This window comes from Nannobrachium achirus (genome assembly GCF_963921795.1).
Source record: "Nannobrachium achirus genome assembly, chromosome: 17".
Taxonomy (NCBI): domain Eukaryota; kingdom Metazoa; phylum Chordata; class Actinopteri; order Myctophiformes; family Myctophidae; genus Nannobrachium; species Nannobrachium achirus.
The window spans coordinates 11,015,949-11,032,179 of record NC_137824.1 but is presented as its reverse complement, the minus strand read 5'-3'; positions in this window follow the sequence as shown (position 1 = coordinate 11,032,179).

Sequence of the window (16,231 nt, the reverse complement as noted above, 5' to 3'; positions counted from 1 at the left end):
ACAATATTGTGTATCATTATTTTATGCTTTAACTATTGAAAAATAGCAGATATACAAGTGCCGCGCTGTGAGCTTGTAGATCTGCTATTTTTTTTAATTTAAATCATAAAAAAAATAATTTTGACCCGATTCAATAAGTGTCTTTTGAACCCTAAGATTTTTTGAAAAACATATGTTTCTATGTCAGCAATTTGGCCAGCCATCGTCAAAGAAAAGGTCCTTTTCACAAAGGTCTGTTCTTGAGAGACTACTATGTCAGTGGTTCTCAAACCTTTTCATGTGAAGGACCCTCAAACTGATATTTATTTGGCCACAGACCCAATCTCAAAATATTTAGTTCCATGGACCACCCAGAAGCAAAATTTGAGTTTCAAATGTTCGCTTTAAAAAAACATATATTCAAAAATTTGCACACATTTTCACGACTTTTTCAAAAATAGCAGATCTACAAGCTCGCAGCGTGGCACTCGGTACCGTGCTGTGAGCTTGTATATCTGCTATTTTTCAATAGCTAAAGCATTCAATAATTCTAGGCCTAAATGGGTTTGAAGTTGGCACTACTGTTTGCACTGTATTTCCAGTTATTATTGCATATATGTGACTGAGGCTGGAGGAAAGGTCCTTATGTCTGCAATAGTGAAGTCCGCCAAATTAACAAAATATGTTTGATTTTGGATTTTTGGTGTTTATCCTTTTTTGCCATGTTATCTAAGAGTGTATGTTTGAGAACCTTCTCATTGCAACATATATCCATTTTGGAATCATTAAATAGCTTAAATTAGTTTGTAAACAGAGCTGTGTTTTTGTGTTTCCTTGCAACCTTCTGGAGGGTGGAGACACACATTAACATGTCAAAGCCAACATTTACATCTGCAGTTTCTGTTGGCTAATGTGTGGTTGTTGTTCTCAGGTTTCAGCTGCAGATCACCACCAATAGGTTAGGGCGGGTGAGGGGTGGAGTTAACAATCCATTGTTCACACCCCTTACCTGACTGCCAGTAGTGTGACAAACTTTGAGAGCCTTAATGGGGCTAAGTGGACATGGGTTAGAACTGGTCTACTATGCCTGGGTCCCTTATGGGTTATGTGTGGGCTAAGTGGGCATGGTTTAGAACTGGTCAACCATGCCTGGGTTGACCAGGCTAACCTGGGTCCCTTATGGGTTATGTGTGGGCATGGGTTATAACTGGTCACGCATGTCTGGGTCCTTATGGGCTAAGTGGGCATGGTTTAGAACTGGTCAACTATGCCTGGGTCCTTTATGGGTCATGTGTGGGCTAAGTGGGCATGGTTTAGAACTGGTCAACCATGCCTGGGTCCCTTATGTGTTATGTGTGGGCATGGGTTATAACTGGTCACGCATGTCTGTGTCCTTATGGGCTAAGTGGGCATGGTTTAGAACTGGTCAACTATGTCTGGGTCCCTTATGTGTTATGTGTGGGCTGAGTGGGCATGGGTTATAACTGGTCACGCATGCCTGGGTCCCTTATGGGTTATGTGTGGGCTGAGTGGGCATGGGTTATAACTGGTCACGCATGTCTGGGTCCCTTATGGGCTAAGTGGGCATGGTTTAGAACTGGTCAACTATGCCTGGGTCCCTTATGTGTTATGTGTGGGCTAAGTGGGCATGGTTTAGAACTGGTCAGCTATGCCTGGGTCCCTTATGGGTTATGTGTGGGCTGAGTGGGCATGGGTTATAACTGGTCACGCATGTCTGGGTCCCTTATGGGCTAAGTGGGCATGGTTTAGAACTGGTCAACTATGCCTGGGTCCCTTATGTGTTATGTGTGGGCTAAGTGGGCATGGTTTAGAACTGGTCAGCTATGCCTGGGTCCCTTATGGGTTATGTGTGGGCTGAGTGGGCATGGGTTATAACTGGTCACGCATGTCTGGGTCCCTTATGGGCTAAGTGGGCATGGTTTAGAACTGGTCAACTATGCCTGGGTCCCTTATGTGTTATGTGTGGGCTAAGTGGGCATGGTTTAGAACTGGTCAGCTATGCCTGGGTCCCTTATGGGTTATGTGTGGGCTGAGTGGGCATGGGTTATAACTGGTCACGCATGTCTGGGTCCCTTATGGGCTAAGTGGGCATGGTTTAGAACTGGTCAACTATGCCTGGGTCCCTTATGTGTTATGTGTGGGCTAAGTGGGTATGGTTTAGAACTGGTCAGCTATGCCTGGGTCCCTTATGGGTTATGTGTGGGCTGAGTGGGCATGGGTTATAACTGGTCACGCATGTCTGGGTCCCTTATGGGCTAAGTGGGCATGGTTTAGAACTGGTCAACTATGCCTGGGTCCCTTATGTGTTATGTGTGGGCTAAGTGGGTATGGTTTAGAACTGGTCAGCTATTCCTGGGTCCCTTAAGTGAGCATGGGTTGGAACTGATCATGCGTGTCTGGGTCCCTTATGGGACAAACTTTGAGAGCCTTTTACTCATTCAAATAAGCATATCTTCTTCAAATATATTCATATTTCAATGAATGACATGTCATTTGAAAGCTTATATTCTGTACTTTCATGATCTGCAAAAGGCTGAAAAAAGACCAATGCAGATATAAGGACCTTTTCTCCAGCAACGGTCACATATATTGTTTTACTTGTTTTATTTTAATTTTTGCACTATACAATATTTTATCAGTGACTCTGAGTGCCAAAGTTAATGTTTTGAAGAGTTTGGATCAAATTGTATGGAGTGGGTTATACCCTTTATTTTAATTTATATATATTATATATATATATATATATATATATATATTTTTTTTTTATTTATTTTTTTTTTTCTTCTCTTAAACACTTTTTTGTAAACACAATTTGTGTATACGTTCTTTTTAGTTTTAATCAATGTTAAACCATTACAGTACAATAAACTTTATTAATTTTGTTACATTGTCTGAAATTGTTTTTTTCTATCTTTTTCCATAATGGATAAATTGAAATTTGCTAAACTTAAGTCACCTTTTGCATCTTAATGGAAGTTATTGTTGTTGTAATTATCTTAACTAAAGCCTAAAGCAAGTAGCCACCATTAGCAGCAATGAAGAGAACACCGATTTAGAAATAAGAGCCACGGAGGGAATATCCAGTGATTACCGATGCTGCCAGGGGCCCAGGGCTGGAGAGCCAGCCGCACTTTGGCACTCGCCCCTCCTGGAGACTCAGTTCACTGCAACCAGCATGCGTCCATCAAGGAACTTCATCCCTATGGAAGGAATGGGCCTACTGTGAGTAGCAGCTGTCTACACTCATTGGTAAGTGTTGGAATTTAGCTGGCATTTGTTTTCCTGCTGTTTTAATTTGTCATGTCTGAGACAGATGCGTAGGCTATTTTAGGCTATAGGCTTAATTTCTTTTTCTATTTGTATCATTGTAGAAGTCAACAGAATGATGGTGAACTTGGTGAAGTGAAAGCTTGAGAGTGAGTGAATGGCAAGAGAGCTGTGTGACCCACCTAGCTGTGACACTAGAGCGCATCTAATTAGTTTTCCCCAGACAGGATTTTTTAATGTTGATTGACGTATGTTGTTTAAACTGCTCTGTTGTAGTCTGGTGGCATTAGTTGGCAAACTTGGCATTTAAAAGTCAGGGGACGGAACATTGCATTCAGATGACAGTAGCCGCACACTGCTGCCAGTGTTGCCAGGTCTGCTTATAATAAGTGACTTTGGGCTTGTTTTCCTGTAAAGTCACTTGAAAACATGCATAGTTGTGGGTTACTTTTTAGTTTAAGTTTGTTTCTGAAGTGTACTTGCTTTCAAGATTCTCTTTTTAAAATAGCTGATGTAATAGAGCGGTGGTGAAAATGGATGCTGCTTTTGGGCTTTTTTCATAGACTTGTTTGATTGTTTTACTCACAGAATATAAATGAAACAACACTCAGTGAGAGAAAACAAACGCATTGCATATTTTGCTTTTTGATTGGTTGGTTGATTTAATTTGTTCAGTTTGCAGATTGTACACGATTGTACACTTTAGTTAAATCTATTTAAACGGCAGTAACGGCAGCTATTGTGTTCAGACAGTTTTGTCTAGTTTATTCAACTGCGGGTACACAGCACAGGAGACGTTCATATGAATGCATGGTGCTGCTGGTAGTGTTCGAGAGCAGTGGTTCTCAACCTGTGGGTCAGGACCCCCAGGGGGGTCCCCAAATTATTTTGGGGGGTCCCCAGATGGTTAACTTAATGTGCAACACTGTTTTATCACTGTTGCTCAACAGTGAAAATGTAAAGACTTAAATACCTTTTTAAATTGTGAAAATAGCAGATCTACATGCTCGCACTGTGAGGCGTTGCATGTGAGCATATAGATCAGCTGTTTTCACAATAGAACCGTGTTAAAATATGATTATTTTTGGGGTTGCTGCCTGAAAAGTTTGAACCACTGTTCTAGTGTGCATGCTCAAGAACTGTAGCTTCACTACAGGCTGCACACTGCCTTTCTGTTGTCGACCTTTAGCCCATATAGGCTTATTTGGGTTTCTAACTGGGTCTAATGTGGGGTCTACACAAGAAATCTCACGTCGTAACCACATGTGTGCCACCTGTGTTTGCATATATGGGCTTGAACTGGGATCTGAATAGGCCTTGCGTGGGTTCCAGCTGGGAAACCACTTGGAGCCCTTAATGGGCTATCACAAGTGTGGCCTACATGGGGCACATATATTTTGCCCAGCTGGAACCCACTTAAGGCCCACTCAGATCCCAGTTCGGGTCCATATAGGCAAACATAGTTGGTGCCCACATGGTTCCCAGATACAATTTCCCATTTGGAACCCACCTGAGACCCAGTCAAAAACCCAGGTAAGCCCATATGGGCTAACCCAGGTGTGCCCCTCGCAGCAAAACCAGATGGAACCCAAAATGGGCAAACCCAAGTGTGGCCTACATGGGGCACTTATAGTTTGCCCAGCTGGAACCCACTTAAGGCCCACTCAGATCCCAGTTCGGGTCCATATAGGCAAACACAGTTGGTGCCCACATGGTTCCCAGATACAATTTCCCGTTTGGAACCCACCTGAGACCCAGTCAAAAACCCAGGTAAGCCCATATGGGCTAACCCAGGTGTGCCCCTCGCAGCAAAACCAGATGGAACCCAAAATGGGCAAACCCAAGTGTGGCCTACATGGGGCACTTAAAGTTTGCCCAGCTGGAACCCACTTAAGGCCCACTCAGATCCCAGTTCGGGTCCATATAGGCAAACACAGTTGGTGCCCACATGGTTCCCAGATACAATTTCCCGTTTGGAACCCACCTGAGACCCAGTCAAAAACCCAGGTACGCCCATATGGGCTACCCAGGTGTGCCCCTCGCAGCAAAACCAGATGGAACCCAAAATGGGCAAACCCAAGTGTGGCCTACATGGAGCACATATAGTTTGCCCAGCTGGAACCCACTTAAGGCCCACTCAGATCCCAGTCCGGGCCCATATAGGCAAACACAGGTGGAGCCCACATGTTTCCCACATAAAATTGCCCATTTGGAACCCACCTGAGACCCAGTCAAAAACCCAGGTAAGCCCATATGGGCTACCCAGGTGTGCCCCTAGCAGCACCCAGGAGCAAAACCAGATGGAACCCAGAACCTGTGTAAATGGGCAAACCAAAGTGTGGCCCTCATGGGGTACCTATAGTTTGCCCAGCTGGAACCCACTTAAGGCCCACTCAGATCCCAGTTCGGGCCCATATAGGCAAACACAGGTGGTGCCCACATGGCTCCCGCATAAAATTGCCCATTTGGAACCCACCCGAGACCCAGTCAAAAACCCAGGTAAGCCCATATGGGCTACCCAGGTGTGCCCCTAGCAGCACCCAGGAGCAAAACCAGATGGAACCCAGAACCCGTGAACCCGTGTAAATGGGCGAACCCAAGTGTGACCCTCATGGGGCACCTATAGTTTGCCCAGCTGGAACCCACTTAAGGCCCACTCAGATCCCAGTTCGGGCCCATATAGGCAAACACAGGTGGTGACCACATGGTTCCCGCATAAAATTGCCCATTTGGAACCCACCTGAGCCCAGTCAAAAACCCAGGTAAGCCCATATGGGCTACCCAGGTGTGCCCCTAGCAGCACCCAGGAGCAAAACCAGATGGAACCCAGAACCCGTGTAAATGGGCGAACCCAAGTGTGACCCTCATGGGGCACCTATAGTTTGCCCAGCTGGAACCCACTTAAGGCCCACTCAGATCCCAGTTCGGGCCCATATAGGCAAACACAGGTGGTGACCACATGGTTCCCGCATAAAATTGCCCATTTGGAACCCACCTGAGCCCAGTCAAAAACCCAGGTAAGCCCATATGGGCTACCCAGGTGTGCCCCTAGCAGCACCCAGGAGCAAAACCAGATAGATCCCATGCCCAGATGCCATGTAAATAACATATCGGGCCGAGATGGCAATGTTGGCTGGGATGTCATATGGGACTACCGTCATAGACAGTAGCCATTATTAGGCCAACTCAATGGACTGAGTCACAGTGATGTAACTCCGATCTGATACGGGCGGCTGGACTTAGATCACCTATGAAAGGATGTCCATGAAAGAATGTCCATCCACCTGGAGAAAAGAAAATGTAACAAGGAGGTGGCAACGGGGCGGCCAGATAAAGTTATTAGGCCTGGATCCAACTTTAAGTCGATGTATCAAACCGGTACTCGAAACGTACTTAGAATTTAACATATTTTCTAAAGTAAATATGGGGGCGGCTGTGTTAAGAACGTTTCGTTGTCAAGCTCAACGTTGGGCATTTGGACCTATACATGGAGAAATGGAGCGAATCTGTTTGGCCTAAACATGGAGATGTGGATAACACTATGTATGGAGATAGTCTTGTCCAATATGTCATATGGGACTACCGTCATAGACAGTAGCCATTGTTAATCCGGAGTCAATGGCTGACTGTCTGTACAGGAAGTGATGTCACATGACATACTTTTTATGCCCATATATGAGTCCTAACATGGAGATGTGGATAACACTATGGAGATAGTCTAGTCCAATATGTGGAACTACCGTCATAGACAGTAGCCATTGTTAGGTCGGAGTCAATGGCTGTCTGTCTGACTGTCTGTACAGGAAGTGATGTCACATGACATACTTTTTATGCCCATATATGAGTCCTTCTGTACCACATCTCCATGTTTAGGCAAACTCCACACAGAAAGGCCCTATCGCCAACCCAACCTAGGGTGTGAGCGATAGGGCCTTTCTGTGTGGAGTTTGCATGATCTCCCCGTGTCTCCTAGGGTTGATACCCTCACAAAAACATGAACAAACTCCCCCCAGAATGACAACAACTAGAATCGTCAGAGAAACGCTGTGGTTGGCCAGATGGTCAAGAATTGGCACGACCTCGCCCTTTAGGGCGAGGTTGCATGTCACCATGAGGTCGCATTCCACCCTCAGGTGTCTTACTAGTAATGATATTCTCCACACTTGTATTCTCCCCATCTTTACAGAATGCTATATATTCCCAAGTTCCGCAGGTCAGCTGCACAGGTGCAATGCATTATTGTTAATTGTAGCACTTACTAACATGCCAAGTTTAGCTGCACTTGAACAACCGCTCCGACCAGGCTGCCATATCCAGCCCAAGAAACCGTAGAAACGGGGGAAAAATCTAATGTACTTCTTAAAATAAATGTATCATGACTGTTACTAAGGTCGCGCGTGCAAGACACCAGTCATGTTGCCATACCTTAGCTTTTTTCTGAACTGACGCCACTGCATCCACTGTGCACTGAATAAATCAGGAACCGGTTGTGCCAGGATTTCCTTCAACAAAACAAAGTGGAGTTGAAACTGACACCATTATGTCGTCGGTGCACAGTTGGATGAAAGGCTGAAAGTTATAATAATGCTCACCTGGCTTGACTCCCTCCTGTCTTTGAAGGTTGAAGACCGCGAGCCAGACATCTTCAGATCTCAATGTTTAATTGTCACATCAAGTCAATAACAATGTCAGCCATTATCTCAAAGAATATAGCAAGATTTTCGGTTTTAGGATTACTGTTCAAACACGGCTTAGAAATGCCCTTATCTCCGGCAGGTTAGATTAATGTAATGGCCTTTCTTTTTTTCTTCTTTTCAGGCCTCTCAGAGTCAGTCCATTAAGAATTCAGCACGTTGCTGCCGTGGAGAAAACCGTGTATCTCTGCGTTTCAAAAATTAATGTGCTTTTAATTCAGTGGTTTCCGAGGCTTCATTTTCACATCAAGGTCCATGATGTATTTGGCATTGAAATCACGGACGGACAGACATTTGATGAGATTTTAGCCTCTCAGACCCAAAACGTTGAATATTTTGTTGTCGTTGGATGAGATTTTGTCCGCAATGCCAAGCTGTATTGATGTGGTGCGAGCATTAGGAGCGATAACATTAGGGATGTGAAAAATCGAAAATCGACTAATGCTCACCGCGACTCAAAAAGTATGAGTCGAAAAATCTTTTTTTTTTTCTAAAGTTTTTCCCCAAAAACTGTTTTAATCGCTTGTTCAAAAACGTTATAAGCGTTAATGTTTTCCAAAAGTGTGTGCATGCATGCTTGACACGAAAGCTTGCTTGTTAATGGCAGCATCGCCTCGTGTGATTTTGTCAAGATTGACAATAAAACAAAATACACTACTCGTTGTTAATGCGACACACCCGTGGACGCGGTCGGGGAGGGAGAGCGAGGCAGACCAAAGCTCCACATTTGATACACTAGCCTGCGCTCCCACTACTTTCCATGGACTTTGTCACTCCGCTTCTAGTCTCTAGAGAACAGACTCCATGCTAACGCAAGGAAGAGTAATTATTTATTATAATTATTATTAGGGCTTTGATGCAAGTTCTGATGGGTCCAGCTGCATAAATTGTTTTGCTTAAAGTAATGCGTCGTTGTGCTCTCCTCTCAGCTGCTGCTTAGCGAAAAGAAAAAGTGAAAAAAGTCGATCAACGCGTCGATTTTCGGCTTCGACGCGTCGATTCGCAAATAATGCGTTGATTAACATACCTAGATAACATGCAGGCAAACGTCGATCAAAATAACAATTCTTCTGCATTCTCTGTGCACTCGTGTAGACTTCTTTCAAATTAAATAATTTGCAGTTTTTGCAAATTTTAAAAGCTAAAGTGAAAGTGGTTCAGTGTGTCTTCGTCGACGTTTATATTGAACAAATGTATCCACGAGTTTCCAACGCCCCATAGTGCATTGCGCAAACGTCTGCATCGAGGTTCCGCCGCCGATTTACAAGCTCACAACGGGTTGCATCTGCGACGCGACGTGAGCTTGTATGTCTGCTGTTAAACCCGGAAGTTTGGTCCTGATAGTCTCCAGTAAACCCCCGGGGAAACTTGTGGATAGCATTAACAACAGATTGTAACTAAATAGTCCTGTGTATCTAGACAACCAGGGACGTGCAGAGAATGTTAGAGATGCAGGGGCTGAAAATCCTAAAAGGGCATTTTGGTAGACCTACAAGCTCACAACGCGTCGCAACGCGTCGCTGTGAGCTTGGAGGTCAGCTATTTTCGGTACTTCATAACACACTAAACTAAGCATAAAAAAGGCAATACTGGAGATGTGGTGTGGATTTCTGGACAGTGAGGGCAATTATTTCAACATAAGATGTTGCATTCAAGTTCAGGAGAGTTTGGACATGCTGCCTTCAGGTATGGCATGGAAAGAGGGCATTTGTATACTATCTCACCATAGTAAAAAATTGCATTCAAGGTCTGGAGAGGGCACTTTTTACAGACAAAAACAGGTTTACAGGTAAAAGGGCAGGGGCTCAAGCCCCCAAACTAGTGAAGATAGCAGATCTACAGTCTCACAATACGATGCAAAGCTTGTAGATCGGATATTTTCACTACTTCTTTAAACTTTAATATTCTTTTATGTATGAAATTCTAAAAAAAATATGTTTTGAAATAATAATGAAAAACTAAAACTAATAGGAAACCAAAGAAATATAAAAGGATTTTCATTTACTCGTGATCCATAAAAATCGGTCTGTGACCCAGAAATGGGTCCCGACCCACTGTTGTGACACAGAGTCTGGACATATACTAGGGCATACATGGGCAACTGGCGGCCCGGGGGCCACATGCGGCCCTCAACTTCACTTAATGCGACCCGGTGGTTAATACCAGAATACCAATTATTATTGATTTCAGCTGTTACAATTCCAAACATGACCTGCTTTAATTCCATCAGTCTATATTAGTAGCTTAATGACTAGTATAGTAGTATTCAAATGTATTTTTTTATGTCCAATGTAGGTATTTGTATTTAGGTTCATAGAGTCAACATGAATATACCGTATAAATAAATCCCTCAAGCCAGGACCAAGTGTGGAGAAGAGGGGTCACAGGTGCAACGCACAACTTGGTTGGTGAGTTGGTGAGACAAAGGAGAACTCCAGGCAGGAATAACCCCACAGTACTGGAGAACTCTACGCACCTGTGTCACCTCAAGACCTCAGGAGGGACCCACCCAATACCTCCCCAGAGAAGCCTCTTGTTGGGAAAAAACAAATAGAGCAGGAGAGGGGAGTTTAGCCTTGGTCAGGAGGAGGAGATGGGCAGTGATTTGGCCACCACTGCCGACCCGGCCATCAGGAGGGTGTTGTGGTTTGTGGGTCGAAGCACCTTATGATCGATGGATACCACCTGAAGACATCAAATTTTCCTGGCCAAGGCTACATTCACCAAACGTGAATGGAGGAGAAGCATCGTTAGATGTAATTATAATCATAGAACTCTGGGCAACCAGTGACTTCCAGGAAAGTCTGGATGGAAACCGAGGAAGATTGGTGACGCTGGAGAGACAGATGACCACCAGGAAGAGCCTGGCGTGGGTGTATGAGGTTAGCAACCTCATGCACAGCACTCGCGAGAGGGCACCAACTCAAGCTACAGACATTTATTCAGATACCCTCAGAGTCTCCCGAGAGGGGGGGGAGTATGTGAGACTCAACAATACAAACATAACTGTAACAGCCCTTAACTAATCACAGCTAACGAGATGGCTCACCTAAACAACATCAGCTGGGGAGAAATTGGAAGTAAAGTGTCACTGCGAGAACATCTGCAGGAACACAAAAGGTAAAAATACATCAAGCCAGGACCAAGTGTGGAGAAGAGGGGTCACAGGTGCAGCGCACAACTTGGTTGGTGAGTTGGTGAGACGAAGGAGAACTCCAGGCAGGAATAACCCCACAGTACTGGAGAACTCTACGCACCTGTGTCACCTCAAGACCTCAGGAGGGACCCACCCAATACCTCCCCAGAGAAGCCTCTTGTTGGGAAAAAACAAATAGAGCAGGAGAGGGGAGTTTAGCCTTGGTCAGGAGGAGGAGATGGGCAGTGATTTGGCCACCACTGCCGACCCGGCCATCAGGAGGGTGTTGTGGTTTGTGGGTCGAAACACCTTATGATCGATGGATACCACCTGAAGACATCAAATTTTCCTGGCCAAGGCTACATTCACCAAACGTGAATGGATGAGAAGCATCGTTAGATCTAATTATAATCATAATCAATGTGTTTGAAATTAAATCAAAATGTTACATTTCAGGATTCCAATTAAAAAAATAACCAAAAATAATTCAGGATTCCAATTCAAAAGAAGCAAAAATAGCAGATCTACAAGCTCAAAACGCATTGCGCTGCGTATGACATACTAGAATGACAAAGTAGGACGTAGCAATATGCAATGTGGCCCTCTGGAGTGAAGGTGGGAATATAGTGGCCCTCACCATCATCAAAGTTGCCCACCCCTGTACTAGGGCATTCACGAATAGTGATTTTTAGTCTTCGAATTATTTCGACCTCAAAGTATTCGAATAGTCGAATATTCGTCAGGACTGGTCAAACTGGCAAATATTAAGTAAGCAAGAGGCGCACATTGTGAAAATAGCCGATCTACATGCTCACAATGCCTCGCGTGCTATTTTCACAATATTTATCTGCGGAAACCGAGTCACATTAAATGTAATACCTACAATTCCAAGTGCTTTTCAGGGTAGGGGTCCCCAGTTCAAATATGTTTATTTTGGGGGTCACAGCCTAAAAAGGTTTGAGAACCCCCGGTATAGAGCATTAACAAATTCATCCACCAGGGGCATTGACAACTCATTCTTATGACTTCCTATCTAGCCAAGCTTTATAAACTATATATTTTTTAAAGAGAAAACAGTAAAAAAAAAAAAAAAAAAAGGGAATATTCGACTTCGGTGAACATCGTCGAATAGTGACTTTGATATTCGAATATACGAATATTCGGTGAATGCCCTAACATAATACATCCCGAAAAAAGACGAGAACGGGGAGAGTGTCATCTGTACCGCATTTCCCTTCACGTCCCGGGACCGCCACTTCTCATTTACAACCACCGCTTCTAAGTAACAACTCTGAAGGCGGAACACATACCGCTGACTCTCGCTCTCTCATCTTAATCAAATCACTCTCATTTATCTCTGAGTTGCTCTTAACATCATGAACCCCCTCGAGTGGGTGTCTCTCTCCGGGCTGAATTTTAAGCTGTTTCTTAAATTGTCGATTCTGATGGAGTGCGCTGTCTGCGGAAGGAAACCCAGAATAATTGTGTGCAAATGGGAAGTGAAAAGAGATTTGTTTAGGGGCTCTGGCACAGAGTGTGCTGCGCCGGTGGTGCTTGCGTTTAATCAAGGTGCCTGACGTTTGTGTGTATAGGGGGGCTTTGGTATAGCAGGGGTGGTGTCTTAATGGGGTATTTCACGTTCTAACACTTGTATCTTCTGCCTCAGACTCTCTTATCCTAATTAATAATTATACCGGGCTGCATCTCACTGTCTCCAGAGTGACCAGTTTGATTAGAATTTTTTTATAGTTTTTATCCCACGGTTTTTGCAACCCATTTTCTCACCCAGTGCCAACTACCTAACCTGTAGTCCTGTTTTCCGCTCTCCCCCTGCCATGCCAGGGGAATTGAGGAGCACCTGGCAGGCTAGGGGGAGGTAGTATAGAAACCAGGACTACTGCATGTTTTTGTGAGGGCATCTACCCTAGGAGACACGGGGAGAACATGCAAACTCCACAGAGAAAGGCCCTATCGCCAACCCCACCTAGGATGTGGGTGCTGATGACGCGGAGGGAGGAGCACGCCCCCAGCACCCACAGCGTCCCCCGGCGGGAATCGAACCCTGGACCTTCTAACTGTGAGGCAAAGCGCTAACCACTGCGCCACTGCGCCACCGTGCCCCTGTGATTTGAAATATTTGAAATCAAAAAGGAAACATTTCTTGCACGCTGAGATCTTTGAGAGCTTGTGTTCTGTTACTGCAGACCCTGCATCATAGCGTTTAATACGCTAGCAAAATATCTGTGTGCGCGTTTGTGCGTGCACGCATGCCCGCCCGCCCGCGTCTGTCTGCAAATAGCCATGTCCCTTTGTTTATGTGCACGCGTGTGCATGATTGTGCACACCCACATGCACATGCAAAAATCCATGCGTGTGTGTGTTCAATTTGTCTTTGTATTTGCTTGGCAAATCTGTGTACGTCCTTGCATGCGTGAGTGTGTGCGTGCGTGCGTGCGCGTATCCGCGAGAGAGGCCCACTATAAGCCTGACAGCGTGGGTTTACGCGTACATATCCATCATCAATAATAGAAGCACTTCGTAAGCGTCTCGCGGAGTCATCAATATTTCAAACGGAACCCCTCTCCATATATTCATCAGCGGCGCTCCCCTGTCCCATCCCCCACCGCCATCATTATTTATAACGGCCTCTGTAAAACTCACTCAATTATTCACCCCGCCGTGACGTTTTTAGTACATGATACCGATGCTCGCAGAAGCGTGTATAATGCTCGGCTTCATTCTCTGGTCTCGCGTCCCCGAAAACAATAAAAGAAAAAGAAAAAAAAGCTGATCTACAAGCCTGCAGCGCTGGGCGCAGTACAGTGCAGTGCAGCGCGGGGCTTGTGGTTCAGCTATTTCATTTTTCCGGTGCGATGCCGGCAGAGTCGAGCGTTTAAATCAAACCCTCCATTGGCACGGCTCTGGGGTCTGCTGCTGCAGAGTCCATGTGTGTAATCAGGGGTGTCACACATGGAAGTCAATTCTGGGCCCTGGGTGCAAGGATTAACTGCGGGACCCCCATGAATGTTCTTCATAGGGGGAGGGGGGTTTAACCCATTTAGACTGGGAACGCATTATTTTGTGGCTTAACTATTGAAAAATAGCAGATCTTAAAGCTCACAGCGTGGCACCGGGTGCTATTTAAAAAAAAAAAAGACGTGACCATTTGTGCAAGTCTTTTTAAAAACCTGTTTCTATGCCAGGGCTCAAACCTTTTCACGTGAAGAACCCCCAAAATGATATGTATTTGCACACATTTTCAGGCCTTTTCAAAAATAGCAGATCTGCAAGCTCGCAACGTGGCACTCGGTGCCGCGCTGTGAGCTTGTATATCTGCTATTTTTCAATAGCTAAAGTATAAGGCCCCTCCACCTTGGGCCCTAGTAACTCAGTCCCACTCCCCCCCCCCTCCCTGTGATGCCCCTGTGTGTAATTACCGCTGGTTCAGCAGGTTGTATGTTTTCTTTGGATAACACGATGTGGCTACGATGTACCGCTAGGCAAGATCTATTGTTAATGTGAACAAGTGGGTGTGTGTGCGTGTGTGTGTGTGTGTGTGTGTGTGTGTGTGTGTGTGTGTGTGTGTGTGTGTGTGTGTGTGTGTGTGTGTGTGTGTGTGTGTGTGTGCGCGCTTTCTGTCATTGATTTTCTTTTCCCACGTGGAGGAGATAAGATAGCGGTTATTATTTCATGTCCTGCATGGTATAGGAGTCTAGGGGACGGATGTGGATCTGTATACCGTGTGGAGTCAGTTGATGTACCTGGGAAGTTTTGTCTTTTCAACTTTTCTTTTTCCCCTAATGCCCCAGCGGTTCTTCTCAAACTTTTTTTGGATTCAGGGCTGACTTGGAAAACCTTAAAAGCGTAGTTGTAGGCTAGTTCTAAAACCCCCTTTTTTTCTTATTTTTTGCCAAAGATCCCTCAACTTGATATGTATATCCCCTTTTAAAGGAGACATCCAGACCAAAACACATATAGGGTTAAATCTGCCTTTTATCATACCCCTTCATACCTGCTTTAGTCGATTTTTTTCATAGCTGCCCCTGTTGCTAGATTTCGGCTGCCCCTGTTGTTATTTCTTTAGCTTCAAAGTTAGTATTTTTTTTATTGGATTGTGTTTACACAATGTCCTGAGACGAACCACACCGCTGTTTTGACCTCACAGGCACCCTTACTTGTCAAACAGACCCCTCCCTCCCTCCCTTTCTAGCCTCTCCTCTCCCTGCTCTGGTGCAGAGCAGAAGCCGTTTGACAAGTAAGGGTGCCTGTGAGGTCAAAACAGCGGTGTGGTTCGTCTCAGGACGTTGTGTAAACACAATCCAATGAAAAAATACTAACTTTGAAGCTAAAGAAATGACCGCACTAGCCTAAGGACAATCCACTGTGTTAGTTATGAGAGAGCCCGTGAAATCTAGCAACAGGGGCAGCCGAAATCTAGCAACAGGGGCAGCTATGAAAAAAAACGACTAAAGCAGGTATGAAGGGGTATGATAAAAGGCAGATTTAACCCTATATGTGTTTTTGTCCGGATGACTCCTTTAAGTCAATGGAGAAAATTAATTCACTAATACATTAATATACGGTACATTATATAATATATAACGCATCTCTTAGCAAAATGTACCCAGACGTATCCCGATGAACCCTGTCGATTTGACACATGGCCCAAGTGTATGCCACCAAAACTGCTGGAGTAGCACGGAAAATAAAGTTTATCTGGAAAGATGGCTGGATGGAATAAAGTCGAATAAAGTTGGACAAGTACTATAGAATAATTAATAGCTGGTAGTCAATGTGTTAAGAACCAATGAGTTAGCATCCCTCCCACATGGTCACATTTCAGACGAGGGTCCACAGCCAATCACACGTCATTTTGGGCCGTGGAAATATCTGAGAACCATTGGTATAAACCCAATCTGAGAACCATTGGTATAAACCCAAGTGTTCTTAGACACAAATCACATTTTTGGACATTTTTGGACACAGATTTTACCCTAAAATTACGCCAAGCTGTACACAGAATGTCTAGAGTCATGTCATCAACATGGATCTGTCCCATTTAGCGCCACCATCCGGCCGATTTTTGCAAAACACATTTGCGACCTGACGGTTGCTTATCTCCTGATTAGGGAGT